This window comes from Ascaphus truei, chromosome 2 (assembly GCF_040206685.1).
Source record: "Ascaphus truei isolate aAscTru1 chromosome 2, aAscTru1.hap1, whole genome shotgun sequence".
NCBI classification, from domain to species: domain Eukaryota; kingdom Metazoa; phylum Chordata; class Amphibia; order Anura; family Ascaphidae; genus Ascaphus; species Ascaphus truei.
The window spans coordinates 363,351,259-363,375,202 of record NC_134484.1 but is presented as its reverse complement, the minus strand read 5'-3'; the positions used below and the strand labels follow the sequence as shown (position 1 = coordinate 363,375,202).

The window sequence follows — 23,944 nt, the reverse complement described above, 5'->3', positions numbered from 1 at the left end:
AGGAATCTCCATCCAACCCAATATTCTAACATGGAAGGAAGAGTGGGATCCTCCATCCAACCCAGTATTCTAACAAGGAAGGCAGGGTGGGATCCTCCATTTAACCCAGTATTCGAACAAGGAAGGCAGCGTAGGAACCTCCATCCAACCCAATATTCTAACAAGGAAGGCAGCGTAGGAACCTCCACCCAACCCAATATTCTAACAAGGAAGGCAGGGTATGAACCTACATCCAACCAAATATTCTAACAAGGCACCCCATTCAACCCAATATTCTAATAAGGAAGGTAGGATGGAAACCCCATCAACCCAATATACTAACAAGGAAGGCAGGGTAGGAATCGCTATCCAACCCAATATTCAAATACAGAAGGCAGAGTTGGAATCTCCATCCAATCCATTATTCAAACAAGGAGGGCAGCGCATGCATCGCCATCTTACCCAGTATTCTAAAAGTATCACCGAAACCAGTAACTTCCCGATTAACACATAGCAGAGCTCGGCCCATCTGTCAAATTTTAACCAATTAGATTCAACTACAATAACTCACCTGCGTATCAAAACAACATCCAATCCGTAAATACTGTTATCCTTCAAATGCAAGCACTAATTAACCCCAAAATAGCTGCAAGGCATACGGCATGACTGCCGTCATGCACCCCTTTCCTAAAATCTTACTTAAAAAGAGTGAGGGAGAATATACACCTGTTCAATAACATCACAAACTTTGTAGATGTATGAAGTTGTACCTTTTATTAATTTGAAATACTTTTTGTGTGTTAAAAAAAAAAATTGTTACTGACCAGTGATATTTTATGGCTGGCTAGCTAAAGGTCAATGGATTTTCCCAGCTTGGAACATTAATTACAATTAGAAGTGCAAGATTACTTCAATGCATTATTATTGCGGTGGTTGAATAAATGAAAACAGAGAAGTACCTGCATTGTATTGTTTCACCATGATATCCCGAGCAAGGGCACCTTGTGCATCCCTCTTAGTAGAGTATAACATTGATATCATTGGGTAATATTGGTTAGAAATATGCCGTTATGTTCAAAATTTTCTTAATTAAAAAAATGTTCAATTATTTTTTCCTTTCCACAATCTGACTTTTTAAATTAGAATATAGAAATAAAAAGATTAAACTAAACATTTCCTTATCAACAAAACCCTTATTTATATAAAGATACAGTACAACAGCAGTCTTTTCACTATGCAAGAAAATAGGAAAGGTCAGTAAGGGCAATACTTGTTTTTCAAGTGTCTGATGTTTATCTGTATAGTGTAATGTATACCACGTGTATGTCACACAATGTGTGTCACTGTGTTTTTTTTACGTATGCCAATGATCCTGTGTGTGTCACCGTCTGTCTATGTGTGCCAGTGTGATATAATGTAGGGGTGTTCAACTCCAGTCCTCAGGCCAGCCCCAACAGGTCAGGTTTTCAGGATATCCCAGTTTTAGCACAGGTGGCTCAATCAGAGGCTCAGTCCGTAATCAAGAAGCCCAAAGTGTCCTCTTTTGGGGGGGAATAAAATACCCTAACTTGTACATTTCTTCACATTCCATTTTAGTCACTTTATTTAATAATGAGCCATCCAAAACTGATGTTTTTGTCCGATATAGGGCAATTTAAGAAAATACTTTGACTACTATCAAATACTGAATGTATTCGTTATATTTAGAAAGACGTACTGCATTTCTTAGCAAACAGCAAATGTTAGAGTAATTCATATTTTATAAACATTTAAGATGCACAGAAATGACTACATTCTAATCACCGTACGCTGTGTAATTACATTTCAAATTAGATCCTGGGTATAAAATATTTAGAACAAGTAATGCTAATACTATAATACCAATGCCGCTTTAACACAATCACTGACAGGATTATTAATTCACTTCGTAATGAGTAATGTTCGGGTCTTCCTACAATGCCCTTATAATGTTTTTAGTCATTTTCTTTATTACAATGCAGTTGAATACTATAATAATAAAAATGATTATTATTATGTGTTTCCCTTAACTTATTTGATCTATTTCCAATTAAAACGACCCCCCCCCCAAAAAAAACACATAAAATGTGAATATCTTGACCCTAAGTACATCAGTTTCTTTAAAAAAATAATAATAATAATAATAATAATGTTTGTTAATAATCCTGATTGTCTTAATATGTAGCGCCTGAGGTTGCCATGGTAACTTTTGTAGACTGCTTTGGGCTCTCGGGAGAGCCTCCATTTCGATCTCCGGTACACTTATTACTTCAAACGCTTATATTTCTATCTATTAAAGGAAGTGAAATGGTGGACGGCTGCTTTAAGAAACCCAACGTGTGGGCCGACATCTCTGCATACGTCTAATACAATCACCTTCATTTGCCCGGCATGTCCTACAGGTATGTATAAATGCATGAGGCATGTAACAGCAGGGATTGGCTACGTTCAGCTTTATTTTGTGTACGTTACACATTTTTCCTTTATAGAGCACAACAACAACAAAACATTCTCAAGAAGAAGGTATTATTATTTTAAAGTGTATTTTTGAGCCAAGCAGTGTGATTGCTTGTGTTCATATTGGCTTCTGCAAAAGCTGTGAAGATCCTGAGTTAAAAAGGAAAATAAATCAGGTGGTGGACAATAATGCTCCAGTCATAATTTAATTACAAGAGGACAAAACAAGACAGACCCAATAATCTACAACCTCTAGATGGCCCTCTATGGGATGAGACATACTGCTGATTTTTCTGTCTTTGCTATCTTTTTCCAATACTGCTTGCAGCACTTTTCTACGAAATACTAGCATGTCAATAGGCTTGAAAATCTAATTTTCAGACAAAATCTGATCAAAAGAACATGTGCTAGATGTAGCCACGCTACAGATTACTTTATTTATTTTTTAGCCAGGAAAATATTCATTTCCATTCCAGTAACCAGAGGTAACAGGAAGGGTTCTCTGTTTTAGTGTTAGGACCTGCATTTCTGGGTTACCTTGACGTTTGGTATGCAGGCTTAAGACGCTTTGGCCAAAGGGTTTAACTAAAAAACCAAGTAATTACTATTATTATTCAAGTATTTAAACTTTATACTCGTTACCATATATGTTTTGTCAATTTGATGTAGCATTGGGCACCCCTGTCCTATTTTGTATACATTTGCCATGCTCAGTAGCTCTCATTTTGGCATAAATATATATTCATGATGTGGTGGATGTAGGAGTTTGAGCTATCTGGGAATATGTGTGTTAATCCATTCCAGTGTAATAATGTATCAACGGTGTGCACAAGGGCAGAACCAATACACAGTGCATACAGTCTAATGCTTGTATTTGGTCCAATCCAGCTATATTTAACCCAAACTGGCTGAACTCGTCCTTAAAGCTACCTCCTTCTTAAAGCAGTCTACGCTGAGTTTTGCATTTTATTTGTGTTACTTTAAGAGATCACTTTGTTCCAAAGGTTTATAAAAAAAATTGCAATCTGATGCTTCATTCGGAAAATCAAACCTTTTGAAATATGAAGGAGGTTCGAATGCAGTTCTCTCCAGAACCCACTGCTTACCCCAGCAACTAGAGAATTGTTTTTTGTTTTGTTTTTTTTAAAGAGCAGGCTCAGGGTGCAATATACTAACATCACTGAAGCCCAGATCCACAAAAAGGTTCCTATGAATGGGAGTACAGGCAGGCTGACATCTGGCACACATTTGTGGATCTGGGCCTCTAATAGTTAATCTCATATAGGTTTCAGGGGGGGATTGCTGCTTTAAAGCTCTGATCCTCTGCATGGCTTCAATTCATTCTCACAATAGGGTCTGCCAATGCTGCACCGACTGATCTCACACCACACAACCCATCGCTTCAAGAGTAATACATACATACATACATACACACACATACATACATACATACATACATACATACATACATACATACATATATATATATAAATACATATATACATATATATATACACACACACACACATCCACATATGCACACACATACCATATATACCACATTTCCCTTCTAAATTATATAAAACATTTCTGCTAGCTTGAAAATATGACGCATTTATTCTCCTTCACGCAGCAGCATTTAAACTGTTTACCTTTTTTGTGATATGAATAAATGGTAAATCTCAATGCAGGAAATATTTTGCTGATTTACTTTGGCCCCTTACCATTTATTTGCAGGATGTTTAGCCTTATCTCTACTATTTGTATGTTTTTTCTCTATTAATGGTAAATACTCTATGCAGCTGCAGAAGTTTTCCAAATAGTTATTGACCATTTATCAAGGCAACAGAGAGGAGCTAGTAGTAATGTTTGGATAAACCTTGAAATGTAGCTTTTGTTTGTCAAATACAATGTACTAATGGTATTATGCTGCAAGCGATCCTTCTGCACTTTCATGCTTATCAAACCACGGTCAGACTCAATTTGCATCACTTTCCCTGGCATACTGCATATATTTATATCATCTAAGTCCCCTCTGCTACTGCTTTAAACTGGCTGCATCTACCACCACAGTGCCAGGGGCTGGTTGGCAAATTTTGGCTCGGGGGACAAACCCAACCAATCGGCCCAAGAATGAGGCGGCCCACACACCATACACAGGCACCATGCACACAGACACCATGCACCATACACAGACACGCACACATCATACACAGAGACCATGCAGACACCATACACAGACGCACGCACCATGCAGACACCATACACAGACGCACACACCATACACAGACACCATACACAGACGCACACACCATACAGAGACCATGCACAGACACCATACACAGAGACCATGCAGACGCCATACACAGAAACTATGCACAGACGCCATACACAGAAACTATGCACAGACGCCATACACAGGCGCCCACACTATACACAGGCACCATACATAGACGCACGCACACAGACACTATACACAGGCGCCCACACCATACATAGACACACGCACACAGACACCATACAGAAGCACACACCATGCACAGACAACATGCAGACACCTGCACCATCCACCGACGCCCGCACCATACACAGACGCACGCACCATATACAGACGCACACACAGACACCGACGCCCGCACCATACACAGACGCACGCACCATATACAGACGCACACACAGACACCGACGCCCACACCATACACAGACATACGAACACAGACACCATGCACAGACGTCCTCACCATACACCATACACAGACACCATACACAGAGACCATGCAGACGCAATACACAGACGCAATACAGACGCACGCACCATACACAAACACCATGCACAGACGCATGCACACAGACACTATATAGACACCATGCAGACACCATACACAGAGGCATGCACACAGACACCATACACAGAAGCACACACATGCAGACACCATGCACAGACGTATGCACAGACACTATACAGACATCATACACAGACGCACAGACACCATGCACAGACGCCATACACAGACGCCTGCACCTTACAGACACCATGCACAGACGCCCGCACACATACACCATGCACAGACGCCCGCACACAGACACATGCACACAGACGCCCGCACCTTACACAGACACCATACACAGACGCCCGCACACAGACACCATACACAGACGCACACACCATGCACAGACGCCCGCACACAGACAGACATCATACAAATACATCATGCACAGACACCATGCGCAGACGCCCGCACACAGACACCATACACAGACACATGCACACAGACACCATACACAGACACCATACACAGACGCCCGCACAGACACCATACAGATGCCCGCACACAGACACCATACACAGACGCCCGCACACAGACACCATACACAGATGCCCGCACACAGACACCATACACAGATGCCCGCACACAGACACCATACACAGACGCCCGCACACAGACGCCCGCACAGACGCCCGCACAGACACCATACACAGACGGGTGACAAAGCCCCATAGGGGTGAAACGCGTTAGAGCGCACAGGGGATTTATTCCCCTCTTTTATTCCATTTTTGGCTCATGGATTAATAAAGGCATTTTTGTTTAGCACATTCCAGCCTCAATACTTTTTTGCTGGCAGTGCCCGCTGATTCTCTCCCTGCAGAGAGGTTCCTCGTCTTTTTTATGTAGTTTAATAAATTGATCTTATTTTTCTACGCTGGTGAGTTTCCACATTTTTTCCTTTGGAGCAGCAGTCCTATCGATCCACCCACTTCTCTCATTTCATTCTGATTGACCAGACGCCATCGGGGGACACGAGACAGTCTGCGTAGTGAATATTCACTAAGACTCTTAACAGGAGTGGGACGGTGCTCTATAGTAAGCAATGCTACTCAACACCGGACACGTTGGAGATGCGGGGACTAGAGCTCTGAACGAAGGTACTTGGTAGAGTGGGGCTCTGCTATATCCACAAAGGTGTCCTCTTTGCTTATATCTGTTCTCTCATACCCCTTATTGTGTCCCCTTCTATAACCCACTCCCTGACATCACATCTCCACAACCCGTCGAGCTCCGCTATTTACATATTCATCATCAAACATTTATATGTATGTTTTTCTGTTTTCCTAGAGCGGATATTCGGGTTTTTTCCCTCACCATACACAGACACCATGCACAAACTACATACATAGACACACGCATGCAGAAACCATGCAGACACCATGCAGACACCATACACAGACACCAAACATACGGAGACCAGATGTCCTGGTTTAGCCGGGTCAGTTCCGTTTTTTTAATGAGGTTTCCAAGATTTGTCAAAATGTCCTGGTTTAGCTGGGACAGTCCCGGTTATTAAGGTGTCCTCACGGTTTGGGCGGGAAGGAAAAGAGCGGAAGTTGAAGATGAGAGGAGGTTGCTGGTGGCGGAGCGTGGACTGATCCCATTAGGCTAAGATTATAGTCCGTGCGATGGTGCACGCATCAACAACAAATTGCAGAATGCCGATGAGGACGCCCTGGTGCGCACGCACGACGGAGCAGGTTGGTGCGACCACGTTTTAAAAAGACAAAAAAAAATTGTCCGCCACACCTCCCGATTGCGCTTCCATCTGAATTCATACATCAGTCGGTCGAGAGGCGTCCAAGATGCGATGAGCGCGCAAGCGCGGACTATAATCTTAGCCTTAGAACATCTGTGGACGTTAGGAGGGGGAGGAGAGCAGGGCTGTCTGGCTGCTTAGCCGCTGCAGCTTCTGGGCAACAGGTGGCGCTGCAGAGCACTCCAGAGCTGCTCTTCTATAGATTTCCCGGTTCCGTGTGTCTATGTGTTTGTGTTGTTATGTGTGTCTGTGTTGGTAAGTGTGTTAGTAAGTTTGTGTGTCTGTGTTGGTAAGTGTGTGTGTGTATCTGTGTTGGTAAGTGTTTGTGTTGGTAAGTCTGTATGTGTTTATGTTGGTGTGTGTGTCTGTGTTGGTAAGTGTGTGGTTGTGTGTCTGTGTTGGTAAGTGTGTGTGTGTTGGTAAGTGTGTGTGAGTGTCTGTGTTGGTAAGTCTGTGTTGATAAGAGTGTGTGTGTGCCTGTGTTGGTAAGTGTAAGAGTGTGTGTGTCTGTGTTGGTACGTAAGTGTGTGTGTGTGTCTGTGTTGTTAAGTGTGTGTCTGTGCTGGTGTGTCTGTGTAGGTAAGTGTGTATTTGTATATGGTATGTGTGTGTGCTCCACTAATGTTGCATGTTTGATATGTGTGTATGGTGTAGTGTTTGTGTATATATGGGAGGGATGAGAGAGAGAATGGGGAGAGGAGAAAGAGGATGTGGAGAGGAAGGAGAGGATAGGGGAGAGATAGAGGGTGGAGGAGAGGAAGGAGAGAGAGAGAGAGAGAGAGAGAGAGAGGCTCACCATTTGTTTCATGTTTTTAAAAATGTAAACACATTTTGTGTTATAAAAGGAGAGCAGGACGTGTGTATGGTGTATTGTTTGTGGGGGGAGAGGAGAAAGAAGATGGGTGAGAGGAGAGAGAATGGGGAGAGGAAGGAGAGAGGGTGGGGGAGAGGAAGGAGAGAGCGAGGGTGTGGGAGAGGATGGAGATAGATGGTGGGGAGAGGAAGGAGAGGGTGGGGGAGAGGAAAGAGAGAGAGATATGATGGGGGGGAGAAGATCACCAATTGTTTCATGTTTTTAAAAATGTAAACACATTTTGTGTTATAAAAGGAGAGTAGGACATGTTCAGGGGTCAAGATACTAACATTATATGAGTTAAACTTATGAGAGGGTTGATATGGTCTTCACCATTGACTCAAATTACAATTAACATTGGTTCCAATCAAGGTCAAATGTGCAGGAATTAAGCTCTTGTGCAGTGGGAATTAAGTTAAGTATGAAGTTAAATAACCTCATTAACCTCCTCACAGTTAGTGAGGCCGTAAATACAGCGCCTCCCAATGCCCTCCAGGCTTTTCTCCAATGCCTGGGTTACATGCGTGAAGAGAAAGTCACTTCTCTCTAAAGATACAATGCTGCTCTGGAAAGTACACCATGTAGACAGTAAGCTGTGAATATTAAAGCACAAAACCCTGCTATACCCCAGCAAAACGTTTGTCTTACTTGACTTGATGGTTAGGATCTTTTGGAGAGCAACTGCCCTGATCTCGTCGTCACCTTTGGCATATCTCCACATTAGCTAATATATGTTACTGATGGTCCTGACATCTTCGTTGTGATAAGAGCTGAGACAATGATTCAGAAGCACATTGTGCATCATAACTATGTCACTGTTATTTTTGGCTCATCAGTTACGAGGCTGCCGGTGGCCCATACCTTCCCGGACAGGAGGCGGTAAGCAAATAGCAGCTCAGCCCGAGACTCTCCCAAGGAAAAGACTGGAGAGAATGTGCCCCAAAAGACTCCTGCTTTCAGAAATTGCGCAGAGCAAGCTGCAGCAAAGGTTCAGTCCCGCCTAACAGCAATGTAAACCAATCGAATTACATAGTTACATATAGTTACATAGTAGCTGAGGTTGAAAACCGACATGCGTCCATCAAGTTCAAACTATGCTAAGTTTAGAATACAGATATTTTATCCTATATCCGTACTTACAGTATATTGATCCAGAGGAAGGCAAACAAAAATCCCAGTTAAATATCATCCAATTACCCTTTAAAGGTGTTCAATCTTGCTGATTTATTTATTTGTTTTTAATCACACATAATTATGTTTTAAGATTTGTTTTCCTGAGTCTGTAAAAGGTTTAGTTTCCTTCAGATAACCCCATGCCACAAAGTTATCACATTTTCCCCTTCTTCCCCTACCCCTCTTATAGATTCTTTGACAGGTGGGTGCATAATTAGGATGCTGTCTGCACATGGTACAAACAAGCACTCAGTTAAGCCACTTGAGTAAACAGTTTTTCTGGATCCCATCTTAAAATAAGAAATCTTAACTATTTTTTAAAGGAGACAAAAAAATGATTTGTTTTTTTGTCCTGTAAAACGGATTATACTTATTCAAGGAAGTCAATGAAACCAGTAAGTTGATTACATTTGTTACACTCGTTTAATTGGCAAAGCTGTGGAAGCAAAAATACCAAACATGGACTAAAACAAAACTTTCTTGAATTTTCTCTAAAATGGAAAAAATCCCTATGAAAACCCCTTCTGTTTAAGGCCGTGCCTATAGTGCCGCCGATGGTGACACAATGGGTGACGTCACCCGTCGCCACCCGGCGAAAGTTATGTTTCGCCGGTCGGCGGCATTGCGGGATTCCCGCAATTTGATTTGTTAAAGGGCCGTCACGTGATGCGACAGCCCTTGAAAAATCTAATTTTGCCGTGGCGGGTTTTGGCGATGGCGACGTCGCTTGCACTATAAGCGCACGAGGCGGCGGCAATGCTTTTGTTTTCGGGCGAATTCGCATCGCCGACACTATAAGCGCATCCTAAGAGGTAACATGGCAGGCACAATCATATGCTGCTGCTGCTGCTGCTGCTGCTGCTGCTGCTGCTGCTGCTGCTGCTGCTGCTGCTGCTGCTGCTGCTGCTGCTGCTGCTGCTGCTGCTGCTGCTGCTGCTGCTGCTGCTGCTGCTGCTGCTGCTGCTGCTGCTGCTGCTGCTGCTGCTGCTGCTGCTGCTGCTGCTGCTGCCACTCCAGTCTCATTATAGCACTAATTTTATTTGGAAGTGAGGGCAAATAAACAATGAGCATGAGACAAGAAGGGGATTCTGGGATAGGAAATGGCTTCCGTTGTCTATATGTAGAACACAGTACATTTTGAGTCTTTTTTTTCCGGGGGGGTTGAGGGGGAGCAGGATAATACAGCCTTGCATTAAGCCAGGCTCCCGGTCACTCGGGGCATCTAAATCATTTTGTTTGGCAACGCCCTAAGAATTTTGTCAGGCAGCCGGATCTTCCTGCACCGCCAAATGCCCTAACTTTTCCCCCTGCCTGTCATAGTCAGTACAGTGGAGCACGTTTTAATCGTCAGTGTCTGGAATCACATGACAGTTGCTGGATGTACTTCTTCCTCCTTCCCGTGTCCCACAGCTATGACGTGGTTTCTGATGCAGCCAATTAGAGCAATCACTGCTGAAATGGCTTGACTCATTTGGCTGGCAATGGAAGAGAAAAAGGGAAGGGGGAAGTGTGCGATGGGAGCCACTAGATTCCACAGCAAATTCCTAAAAATTAGAATTGTACATGCACTATGATTTATTTATTTATAAAATGTTTTACCAGGAAGTAATACATTGAGAGTTGCCTCTCGTTTTCAAGTATGTCCTGGGCATAGAGTTAAGATGACAAATATGGTTACATTAAGTGAACAGGGTATACATTATATACAAGACATTGCATGAGCAGTTAGAGATAATATATATTATAGGCATATGTAACAGTTACAGACCAGATTAAAATGTGAGATAGCTTTAGTTTTGAACAAATTTACACTGGTGGCGGCTGTGAGAGTCTCCAGTAGATTGTTCCAGTTTTGGGGTGCGAGGTAAGAGAAGGAGGAGCGGCCGGATACTTGATGTGTTTAGCTCAAAGTTGGTTCTGGGTGGGACTACACCTTTAACCCCACAAAATGTATTAAAAAATAACTGAAACTATACAAAATGCATGGCACAAATGTAAGCACCCCAATGCATAGGATTTTAAGTAAATTTCTAGTCACAAAGGTCAGGGGCGCTTAACTTCAGTCCTCAAGCACCCCCCAACCACTCCCGTCGACAGGTCAGGTTTTCAGGATATCCCAGGTCAGGACAGGTGCTCAATCAGAGCCTTAGTTGAAGACTGAGCCTCTGATTGACCCACCTGTGCTGAAGCAGACATTTCCTGAAAACCTGACATGTTGGGGGGAGCTTGAGGACTGGAGTTGAGCACCCCTGACCTAGATGATTGAGAATCACACTGTACCTGCTGGTATCTATGTGTGCAGAAGTGTAACCCCTCCAGTCCGACTCCCACTAAGGAGGGTTACAACTAAGTGTGAGGTGATATAGATTGGTGCAGGTGTTAGTGTGTAGGCTCCAATACCTCTTTCTCAAGGTGCTGGCATCCGTGCTGGCTGGTACTGCAAGTTGTTTAAAAAGGGTGCCAAGGACTTTATGTGACAGACATAGCTTTTATTTGACAAGACAGTTTTTACATTCTTCTTCCCTGGGTACCAGGTAGCTCCCCAGGGGAGGTACATACGGCTTCATCAGCTTCCTTTGCCCACGGTTAAGGGGAACTGCACTTCTATGGCTTCAGTAATCTAGGGTCACTCCCAGGTACCTTCCAAACTTTGTATAGGGGTGTCCTTCTATCAAGGTTCCCATCTACCTATCACCCTTACACTGACCTTGAGGTCTCCACTGTAGCAACCTGGTGTGCATATGCAGAGAGTTGGCATTAGAGCAACTCTGGCTGTGACAGTTCCCTGAAACCATGGTTTAGTGATCCTTTGTCTGGAACTGTCACGCACGTCTTCCTTGAAGGATAGATAGCTTTTGGTGGCACATTCATATACTGTATGTTAGGGGCCCTTTCTTGTTCGGGTACACTCTGCCCTAACTGCAAAACAACAAAAGGTGAACAGACGTCTTCATTCAAAGTTACACATTAATAACATACTAGTGACACCATACATTTAAGACAGTGAGACTCCTCTCCTCTGGTGTCCTCAGGAGCCTGGGGTCTGGAAGCTTCTACAGCTCCTTTATATCCCTGTGTGATGTCACTATCCTGCCCATGTAACTGGGCAAGATACAGACATCCTTAACCTATCAGGATCTACCTATGCTAGGTGACAGTTCCAGTAAGTTCTGGAACTGTAAGGAATCGGGGGCCACGTTCCCTGCGACGTGACCCCTCCTTACCCATTACCAGTACTGCAGCTATTGCTGCCTCTGCCCCTCATTGCTACCCCTGCCAGCGCGCGGCACTTCCTGCTACTCACGCCGCGGTCGCCATCTTGGATTCTCGCACCGGCTTTACAGAGCGCGCATCTATCCCTGGCACTTGTAACACGTGCGCCATACCTGCCTCCCCCCCCGCTCAGCCCGGGAGTTCTTGCCACGCCTCCTGCACTCTCAGCTGAGCCTTGTTACTCCCAGCCTCTCAGGAGCTGCTCCTCGTCACGCCCCCGTCCGGATTGGTGGATACCGCTTTAAATACCCTGCTCTGTCACTTCCTCCTTGCTCTGCATAGCTCCTTGCTTCCTGTGTAGCCTGGAAACTGTGTCGTGCTCCTGTTTGTCTTTACCCCTACAGATTTGAACCGACTTGTCTGACTTACCTCTCTGGCTCCCGCCTTCGGCTTACCCGTCACGATTCTTACCTCTCAAACCCTTGGACACGGAAACGGATTTGACTACGGAACTCTCTATACTCCTGAACTCGGCAAGTACAACGACTATTCTAAATCTTAATCCAGGCCTGGCCAAGCTACAACCACATCCCGGACCCGCTCCCTCTGCTGTCGGTGTGTATATTCAACATCCCACCTCAGTACAGGGGACTGGCCTGGTCTGCGGGCTGCACAGCGTGACAGGAACGAAGGAGGGCCAGTAACCTGATAGGGGCTACTCTGGAAACATACCCTGGTTACATGAAATAAGTTACATAGAATAAGCTGCAGTACATCTTAATTGGGCATTTCCTGTACATCAACCCCTTCCTCTCTTATTTAAACTATGGTAAACCTACTAGGGGGGTTACAGAAGAAATTCTCAGAATATCTTAAAAAGTGTTAGGCAATATTTATACTCTACTAACATAAATGGGTAGAGCCCATTTTTAAATAAACTATTCTCTTTAAAAAGAAAGTAGAACTGTAAGTTTGTAGGGAAAAAATAAAGTAGTAGTAATCTATAGGAAGTTAGTAAATAAAAAAAGTTCTACCCTTCAACCACTGGTTAATGTATGTCATTTCCGTATATAAGGGTTGTCCAAATTCAGTCCTTAAGAGCAGCAATCCCATCCTGTTTTTTTACAGAGCTCGAACCGGGGGTCCTCCGAGCTAAACCGCATTCATTGTTAGCTCTGGGGACCCCTTAGTTCCCAAGATACTTATTGTTGTAGTTAGTGGTTTTCTACAGCAATTTCAGGAATTTAATATGACCGCAAAGTATCGCAGCTCCCTTGGGCCAATATAAAGCTGCAACGTCATCTCAACTTCCCATTGGACAATTACATAATTGTTATTTAATTGAACACTAATAACTACACTGGTAATTATCCCAGGATCCCTGGAGCTAAAAAGTAGCCCAGTAAATCTCCGGAAGACTCCAGGTTCAAATCCTGTAACATAAAGAGAGGTAAAATCGTCTGGATTTCTGCTTTAAGTATCACTACAAGACCAGGCTCTCTCTAACTAACACGTCATTAACCAATAATCTCTTATGACTAAGGCAACTTCTTTCAGTCTATATAGCCTCAAGAATCTCCCTTGTCGGTGACCAAACCTGTACCACACTGTCCTATGTAATTGCACTGTTTCTGCTTCTTTCACACATGCAATTGTGGCCTCCCCTCACTTCCCCCTCATCCGCCCACATGGTCAGGGCACTTTTAATATCCAAGGAGCCGTGGCCAGAGGTTTCTATTACCGGGGCTTTTCATATTTCTTTCCTACGGCTTGGGATACACTGAAGCTCGCTAAATCTGCATGTGTGTCCTGTAAAACATTGACAGGTTTTCTTTTCTCCGGGTCATGTAAAATGAATGGTTATCATTAAATGACTATCTTTCGCTTTTATCCTGCTTTGGCAACAGATGGCATCCTCATTTCTTTGCAATAAAAAAAAATTAAATATAGAAAAGCAATGTCCAGTCACATTGTGCCTGTAAGTTCTAAAAACCCACAGTCAAAGTAATTAGATACATATCACAAATATTCTCGGAATCATTTGCCATTGCCATTACTTTAGTCCTAAATGGGACTGCCACATGAAAATAACTTGTCGCAGTAAACATAACACAACCTAGTCCACTTTCTGGGGTAATAATGACATTAAATCCATTATTAAATGTGATTTTTGCAATAATAAAACTACAGAAGAGGTTTAACTGTGGGAGCGTATTCTGTATCAGAGTTCGGCTTTATAAGGATATGAGCAGAGAGAAATAAATTAGAATTAAGAACAAAGCTGAGAAGGATGACCCAAGAGGACGTACAGTACACTGGTGGAAGAAAAGTTATGCAGGGAAGCAAAATACAGGGGTATGCAGTGGGGCTACAGTCAGTGTACGGTGAAAGAAAACATTGACAAGGACAGGAGAGCCAAGCAAAAAATGACACAAGGAAGGATGCGCTTGAAGAGCAACATGGGAAGTACAGGGGGCTGATTAATGAAACAATGAAAGCAGACAGCGAATATGAAACATACAAAAATCACAAAACAGATATCTGGGGGGTGGGCTATGTACCTAAACCGGGAGGAGAAATATGCTGTGGCAGAGTAACATGGTCATCACCCACACATGCCTTTCAGCTAGGTCAGAGAGATGCGGTACCAGTAGAGCATGTTCAGCCTGGCAATGAATTCAGATAGAACTCACATGCTTTTCCAATAGCTTCACACATTCCTAAAGCAAACATTTAGCCCTTCTATATTGGTATTAACTTGTTGGTGAAGTTTAAAAAAAGAGATGTTTCACAGCTAAATATTGCTTAATCCCTTTGACCCCAGAGGAGCCTGTAACAAATTGTTTAGCAATAAGTTAACGGCACCACTTACAGGGACAAATTTCATTTCAATACGCATTTTTTACTTTGAATCTAGTTTTTTTTTCCTTTTCTGATGTTTTCTTGCTATTCTGCTTGTCTTTTTTAATTCACACAAGATCATCACCAATACTGTGTTTTATCCCCCACGTTGTGCCGCATTTCTGAACACGCTGGCACAAAACATGTGAAGATTTGCTAGTCCAAATGCATTTTTATTGTTCAACTATTTCAATACATAAATGGGTTACGGAAGAGAATATTTGGTAAAACACGTATTTCTAATAAGAGAGTCAAGTAAAAAATATTATTACACTCAACGTGATATCCCACCAGATGCATGAGGATACAGCATCAAATCAATAACACATTTAACTAGTAATATGAAACGGGGCTATAACTTACAATGGATAACATTAACTTGACAATAAACACAATACAATTACTGTGTAATGTTCCAATGTTTTGGAGCTCTTTTCAAAATGCTTTAAAATGCCAATTCTTTTTTGTTTGTTTTTGTTTTTTCCACACATTCGGTGCCCTTCTCATATTCTTTAAATGTACCGTGTCGGTACTTTTTTTTTTTTACTCTTCAACATTCTTCCTATAGAGAAAAACTATATATCCTTTATTTTAACAGGCATATTCCTGTGTTTAATTTACAATTTGACAACTTGACAGATTGTACAGGTAATTACTGTAACACTCTCTTTAGTGTAATGTCTCTGAACATGCTAACGTTATAATATGTGCAAAATATGTGAAAGAAGTTGGAAAACTGATTCCTAAATCTATACAACCTGTACTATTAAATAAGCAGTATTCGGATCCCATTTTCCTTTCAGATACATTGTACGTTCTATGCCCCAATGAGTGATGCCAGCATATTTAATTCCTTTGTACTTTATGAATGTATGAAACTAATATATTCTGTCAGTGCAGTGGAAGTAATCTATGTTAATTATTATGCATGCACACACTTTGCACTGTTGAAAATGAGTAAACAGATATGTTAAAATACTATATGAGAGAAACAACAAAGGAGCTTGTTTGAACAAATTTTTGCACGGTTCCCATCTTAATCTAAAGAGTCTGGGTCTTTTGTTTTAAGATTTCTCGTTTTGTGTATTCCTCCAATAAGCTGTAAAAATAAGCATTCATTTTGGAATAATCGGAGAACTTAAGCAATAAAAACGGCACATTGCTTCTGAACTATTCTGAAACGCCATGTGACACAATCGGCTTAGGATAAAACAAAAATGTAGATAAATTACCATTTTTGATCTGCGTTGATTTGATCCTCTTTTCCCAGCGCACTGCATCTGCCTTTCTTTTCATTGCATAACAAACATATTCTTAACTCCCAAATGTGCAAAAGGATTTTACCTTTATCCTATGGACTGTTGTAATGAGCAGAAGGGATAGAGAGGATTCTTCCACATTCAGAGGGGGATATATGCCTCACAGACACAAAAAAAAAAAGTCTTCAAAGAGCTTAAACAGGGCCTGCCTGAAGCTGATCTGATTTGCTCGGTGTCTATTTAAAGATAATATTAAAGGAATATTTTACATCTCTTCAGTTTTTCTTTGAATACGTTTGTTGGTTCCCCACCCCCCCTTAAAATGTTAACAGCATAACGGTACATTAAATTAGCAAGGATACTACATACATTTTATCGTCTCATTAATGCAAACGATGGTAAACAGAATTATAAAGACAGATAATAAACAGAAAATGAGGTTATTCGGCAGCACCGTTGTTGTCGAGTTCTGAGCATAGTTTAGTGTTTTCTATTCATGACTTTATATTACCAAATTACTCCCTGATGATGTCTCAGATGTGCTTTTGTCTGCAAATGAGAAGGCATAAAATACCAAGACATTAACGTTAAATTACGATCGTTAATGATGTAAATACGAAAATAATTACTCTATCATACCATCAATTGCTTTATGTTCATTACAGACGATCCTTTAAGGCCTTAATTTTCTTGTTATAACACTTTCCTCTATTTTCAGCTGATTATTTTATAGCCGCAAAACAGTACTTTAGCATTGTTCAGCACTTACACAATTCATTTAATTCTGTTTAAAGCTTCATTGAAACTTCGTTTGAGCGACCTATACATGGCAATGCAGTATTGGTGAATATTTTACTTCACTGCAAACACAAAAGCAGAAACTGCAGGACGCTAAGGGAGAATTCACTAAAAAACATACATATTTAGCATTAGAACTGTAGCAAATACACAGGATTGTCTGCTCAAGCTCAAAAAGTAAAAACAATTGGAATGCCTAATAAAATATTAATGTAAATAATGGCAGTACATACTGTAGCCCTGGTGCAATCTGCTTGCATACTCAGTGAGGCAGGCAATGGCAGTCCAAATACACAGGAAGCAGAGCACACAGCACCTGCAAAAAGGTAGTAGCAAAAAACTTTATTGTTAACAAAATAAAGGCCCTAAGGAAGGTTGCACTGCGATCCAAACGTCGGATCATATGGGAGTCGGACCCCTCTAGCTCTTTGCATAATAACATGAGCATCTTTGGCTACTACCTTGTTGCAGTCACTGGAGTTTTTTCATTAAAGTGCAATAGTGCTGATCAATGCACTATGCCACGGAACCTCCCACTGAACTACATTGAAGTCTCCCTGATGTGGTGCCCCGAAGGGCACTATGGCAATTTAATGAATAATATCCACTGTGTGCTCTGCTTTCTATCTAATATGCAGTACTACAACCTAGGTTATACATCATTATATTCTTCTTTTACAACAATTGACACCTAAATGGCTACATGTATTTTTATACATTTACAACTGCCATTGAAATTCTGTACATTGCAAAAATGCACGCCGGGCTAGAGAAGCAATGCGCCACTGTTTCTGAAGCTGGAGAGCCTTACTTTGGATCCTGCGCAAACTCCTCGTCAAATCATTGCTGGGTTTTATTAATCAAAGTCTTCAAAAGTGGTGCAAAATCCTAAATCATTTGCACAAATATTACAAAACTATATGATGTTGCTTACTACGTTCCAAAGGTTGTAAGTAAACTACACACAGTGAGTGCTCATGTATACATAAAATCACCATCCTGTGGTGCATGCATATTTCTGAATTATCACCAATTTAATAGTTGTTTTACATCCTCTTGATATCTGAAAGCAACTCAAGTCTTCTGAATCCAAACATTTTCTACAGATCAACTAACAAGGAGTAGGATACAGAAATCAGAAGCAAACCAAAAGAAATTGATGTCGAGTTAATGGGATACTGAATGGAGGCCCTTCACACAGACCAATAAGTCTTATCCAAGAACACCAATTTTATAAATCATTTAACTATCTACAATTTGTTTTATATATATAGATATATATATATATATATATATATATATCCTTCATAAGTATCTGTCTGTCACAGTCTCCAACTCCTACAACTTTTTCTTTAGCGGGTCATGTTAAACATCGAAGTATGACTCTCCGTAAGTGATTTCCTGAATAATTGCTGTACTTCTGAATTTCCCAAATGTTGACTCTAAAACTGACTCTAAAACTTCCACCAGAACTGATTTAGGGCCTCATGCAGAGAGCAGCGCTATTAACAATCTCGCCATTTTCCGGCAAAAATCGCGCTAAAAACAGCCGAAAATGGCGAGGTATGAAAAAAGCGCCATTTTTTTTTTCTATTTATAAATTTCGCCAGTCTGTAAAATATACAAATTCAGAAAGACGCTCGCCATCTAGCGGCTGTTTTTGGCGCGATTTTCGTCAATTTTCTCCGCCAACTAAAGTTGGCAAGAAGCAGGAGCTCGCCGGCTATAGGGGAAAAAAATGCGCGATTTTTTTTTCTCCCTTTCAGCTGCGCGCATCTCCTCATTTACAATTCTCCACATGCAGTAATGCTAAAAATAGCGGATTTCGCCCATTTCTGCATATGGAGAATAAAACTCTCCATTAAAGCTACTTTTTCTTAAACTCTCCAATTTATTCTAGCGCTGCTCTCTGCATAGGCCCCTTAGTTTCCGTTTTTGGCTCCACACTCCAATGCCGGGCTGTATTTATTACACTCCCCCCTTCAATTTTATAAATTACATAAAGCTTACAATTTAAAACAGGAACGTAACCACTATTACATTCTACAGACCATTTGTCCGAAATTCATATCACGCATCCCACGCAGGCTTCAGATGCTGCAAGAATAACCCTGTCAGGCACTATTCTCTGGACCATCCACTTCTGCTGTCAAAGCTGCTTACTATTAATCTAAACATACACTTATGGATTGTGATCTAGAAGCATAAACACTATTATGTCATGGTTTAATTACAAAAAAAAGTTTCAAATAAGTTTGCAAAAATAAAAGGTTGCATGCCCCTTAAGCACTAAAGTGGTTTAACATAATTATGGATGTTGATGCTTTGGCGACTGGGGGGGAGGGGACAGGATGACCTCCTGTTGTAATCAGTACAACTAATGCACTAATGCAATTAAGGGATCGGAAGCAGAGGGTCATGTAGGGCACACTGACCCAGCTTTGACATTACTCACAATACATGGTTACTAGCACGTTAAAGAGTTATATATACGGGGGGATGAAAAAACAGCAATGTGAGAGCATCATTTCATGGTGGGGCGGAAATGTTTCTACCACAGAGAAAAAGAAGATGGAGTACTGTATCTTGAACCTCTTTATAAAAGCAATCCAAGCTCTTTTTAAAAAAAGTTTTAAATTTTTTTTTACTCAGGATTGAAGCAGGAGGTCTTTGGGCTGAACCCCATTAATTTCAGATCTGGGGACCACCTGCTTCTGGAGATACTTACCTCCATAGTAGGTGCCGGTAGCCGCTCCGCCTGACCTAGCTGGGCTTTAAAGTCCCCGCCCCCCTTTTCGATAAGTGCAGCGTCAAAGGACACGCGGGTCATGCTATGGAGACGCTTGAAGACGCCAGCAGAAGCAAGGGTAAGTTGAGGTTCCAGAGGCCTCACGCGATCCCCGGCATTTCATTTGAATGCCTTGGGGAAGAGCGCGGCCGCGCGCCCCCCCCCCCCAGAAAAATCTTGCGCCCCCCAGTTTGTGCACCCCTGAGTTAAAGTAATGTAAGTATATATGGAACCGATGATTTAACTGCTGGCAAAATGTTGAAAATACAAACATTTTCAAGTCTTCAAATGTATCCAAAATTACATTACAATAAGCTTGTGGCCCTTCTACACCTAAATGTTTTCTGATCTGGCCCCTTTGGACAAACAGTTGAAGAGCCCTGCTGTAGGAGTTCCTACTCTGGGTGTGTGGCAGGTGTTAGGCCGAGCTCACGTGGCAGCTCGGGCGCGCCCACGCGCACTCAGGCAGCCACAGCGTTGTGTGTGCAAGCTGCAGCAGATGGGTCGCGCCGATCGTGGGCGTGGCGAACCCGTCACGGACGCATCACGGAGCCGGTTCGCCCTCATTGGTCAGAACCAGCTCACGTCACGTGACGCTGACGTCACACTACTGCAGAACGAAAATGTTGTGGCGGCAAAATGTCGCTGCGTCGGCGCGCGTAGTGCCGCGGGCACTTCAGGAACAACCTTAGACAATCAGGTAAGACGCCACCACCGTGACCTCGGCCTTAGAGAGCATCAGGGCAGGCAGGGGACAGTATAATATCCTGCAACACTTTGAATAATGTGCAACATTTTTATGTTTTAGAGGTTGAGCATAGATAATGATTTGAAACCACTGACCCTTGAGATTTATAGCACTGGCACAGAGCATGAGTTGGCTTACCACCAGCTGCCCCACACAGACATCATCTATAGTAAGCTTGCTTGTAACCTATCTCCTGCAATGCCTTATTTGCACGCCAGTACCATTCAACACCCAGAAACCAATGCCCAGTCACAGAGCTGCATTCGCTTATGCTTTTGCAAAATATCTTCCCCGCGCACGTGGCCCCCGGATGACAGATCACAGACTTCCTGAGAAGTGTCACATCTTCCAGGTAGCACGGCTTCCCCCACGCGTGTCCTACTGCAGCCCACACACACAGCAAACTGCAACCACTATGTCAGCAAACAGAGGCGAGACCGTGCACAGCCAGACAACACAAACACGTCAATCAATAACTTGCTGCTGCTGCTGCTGCCTGTGACTTCCCCCCAAGCCAGGGAATGAGGCTGGCACCGGGGATCACATGCCAGTGTGTGTCTGCAACCACACGCGTGCCAGCCTCACCGCCTCCCTGACTGCAGCCCCGGTGTGACCGAAAAGCACAGGGGGTTTTACCTGTAGTGAGGCGGTGTGCGTGTCTCAGCCCTCTCTCTGGGTGAAGGCAGCCGGCAGCAGTGGGGATAGTGCAGCAGTGACAGCGGCGGCGGTGCAGCTGTGGTCTGCAGGATCTCCGCTCCCCTCCCTCCCGCTCACTGGGAAGACCCGGGGAAGCGCATGTGCAGAGGTGCGGGGCTCCCCTCCTGCCCGCTGCTACCTGAGCACGCTGTCCTGGCAGTGAGAGCAGCAGGACGTGGGCACAGAGGAGGGGTTTACACGGAAAATAGTCATGCATCGTTATTATCATGCATCGTTATTATCATGCATCGTTATTAGCCGGATACATTTCACATATATAGATAGCCAAGAAAAAGTGGACTTTTTCTGTTAGATATTTGCGATGTTATGTCCTTGCACCTCGCTAAAACTAATCTGGGGGTGTTGTTTCTACTGTTTAGATATATATAATATATGTATACACACACACACACACACACACACATAATTGTGTTTATTCAGTATATGTATAGTATTAATATATTTATAATAAAATTACATAATAAAAACGAGTGGGGGTCGTGAGCCAAATTTGTCTTAAATATGTGTCTTCTTTCAGGCACTCCTTCCCCCCCCCCCCCCAAACAGGTGGATGCTATTTGTACACTGAGTATGAAGGGAGAGGCTGTCTAATAATGCAATCTTTGTTTATATATATATACAGATTGCTTAAACCAGATAGTTTAGATGAAGCGATGCAGTACTACGATGCAAGTTGAAGCAAATGTGAATGTAGTAGCAGTCAGGCACAACCAATGTTTCATTCCCTTAACGCAGGGGGGCTCAACTCCAGTCCTCAACCCAACCCAACATGTTAGGTTCTCAGTATATCCCAGCTGCAGAACAGGTGACTTAATCAGTCCCTGCTTCAGCGCAGGTGGCTCAGTCTTCAACGGCTTCACCTGTGCTGAAGCTGGGATATCCTTAAAACCTGCCCTGTTGGGGGATCTGGAGGACTGGAGTTGAACACCCCTGCCCTAAGGCTGCGGTCCCAGTGCGTTCTGTAGCACGCGCGCCTGGCGGAAGGGGGGGATGTGGCGCGTGCACAGCGCTGCACCGCGATCTGCGGTCCTGGGAGAGAGGGAGCATTTGCGACAGGAGGGGGCGTGGAGGTGGGTTTGCAGGGGCATGGCCATGACCTCATGCGGCTGGTTCGTTCTCATTGGCTGAGCTGCCAGCGGGGGCGTGGCCACGCCTCCGGCGCAAACTCTGAGCTCAAATTCCCCTGTCTCGCTGAAAAAATGTGCACGACAGGGACCAGACTAACTGGGGAGGCGGAGATTGAACGCACAGTGCACGCCGAGGCATGCGCTGTAGAAGGTACTGGGGCCATGGCCTTAGGATCTTCATCTGTGCCGCCCCTGAGGAGACCAAAACTTTGGCTTCTGACTGTTAATACACTCACTTTGCTTCAATTTACCTTGTTGTGCTGTATCGTTTCTACTAAGCTATCTGACTTGGGTGATGTATACTGTATGTACTCATCTTTTTACCTGTGATAAGTGGGAAAGCTAGTATACTTAATTACACTGATGTGGCTATGCCTATTGTACTGTTTGCTAAGTCGAACTTCTGAACGAACTTTCAAATCCGAGCGAAATTCAAGCCAAAACTCGGGAGAGAAAAAGGCCTGAAACCAATCAAGTTTCCACAAACCAAAACACACTTCTTTTTTTTTTTAGAACCCAAACCAAATAACAGTAAGAGACCCCACTTTTACTTCCCACTGTGATCACGGTGCGGCCGGCAGGTGCCACTGTTCCTAATGCTCGCAGATACGATGAGATCAGTTCAAAGTCACAATTAAAATAAAATAGATCTTGAGAGACACCTCGTTTTCAAGTATTTTATCGAAAGGCACCAAAAAGTAAGGATTTTCAATTTATATTTAAATGGGTTTATAACGTGACTTTTTCCTTCTACTTTGCAAACATGCTTACTATTCTCCCTAACAAAGATTTTGCATGCTGTACGCTGAACTAACTAGCCTATCCATAAAATGTCAGGCCAACTAACATACTGTGTACAATCAAATTTCATAACATTAGTTTGAGCAGCAACTTTAAACTAACTTCTTAGCACAAAGACACATATGTAAGTGCAATACTTTGTGTTTTTTAATTATAAAGCAATATTATACTATTTTTGCTTTTCTCCTTCTGTATGTGGATTTTCCCTCCCCTCCTATGGAATATTGCCTGTGTTGATCCTGAGTAACTACAACCACACTGCCTGAATATCACTGAGTGCAAAATCTGTAGAGTCTACAATACTAATTCTTTATTGCCGAATTAAACAATATTGCACTATTTGGTGTTTTTATTTCTTCCATGTCCTGATGAAATTTGCGCACCTGCTGTTCTTCATCGTTAAACTAACTTCTGACTAGAATGTCGCTCATTGTGGGAAATAAAAATCTGAGCTCATGGATATTGCTCAGCTCTACATAACCTTCCCTAACGGAGACATATACAATTGTTATGCTGACCTCCCCC

General features: G+C 42.7%; 1 protein-coding gene across 3 annotated transcripts in view; it reads right to left on the bottom strand.

Annotated features, from left to right (window-relative positions):
• The window catches only part of RARB (retinoic acid receptor beta), a 506,982-nt gene extending 485,413 nt beyond the window's left edge, over positions 1-21,569 (bottom strand). Inside the window, exon 1 of one of the 3 annotated variants that reach the window (XM_075586965.1) lies at positions 21,411-21,569. The gene's annotated coding sequence lies outside the window, so the exon portion shown is untranslated. The remainder of the gene's footprint in view (positions 1-21,410) is intronic. The other 2 variants (XM_075586964.1, XM_075586968.1) reach the window with 2 other exon arrangements.
• Between the last annotated feature and the right edge of the window lie 2,375 nt (positions 21,570-23,944).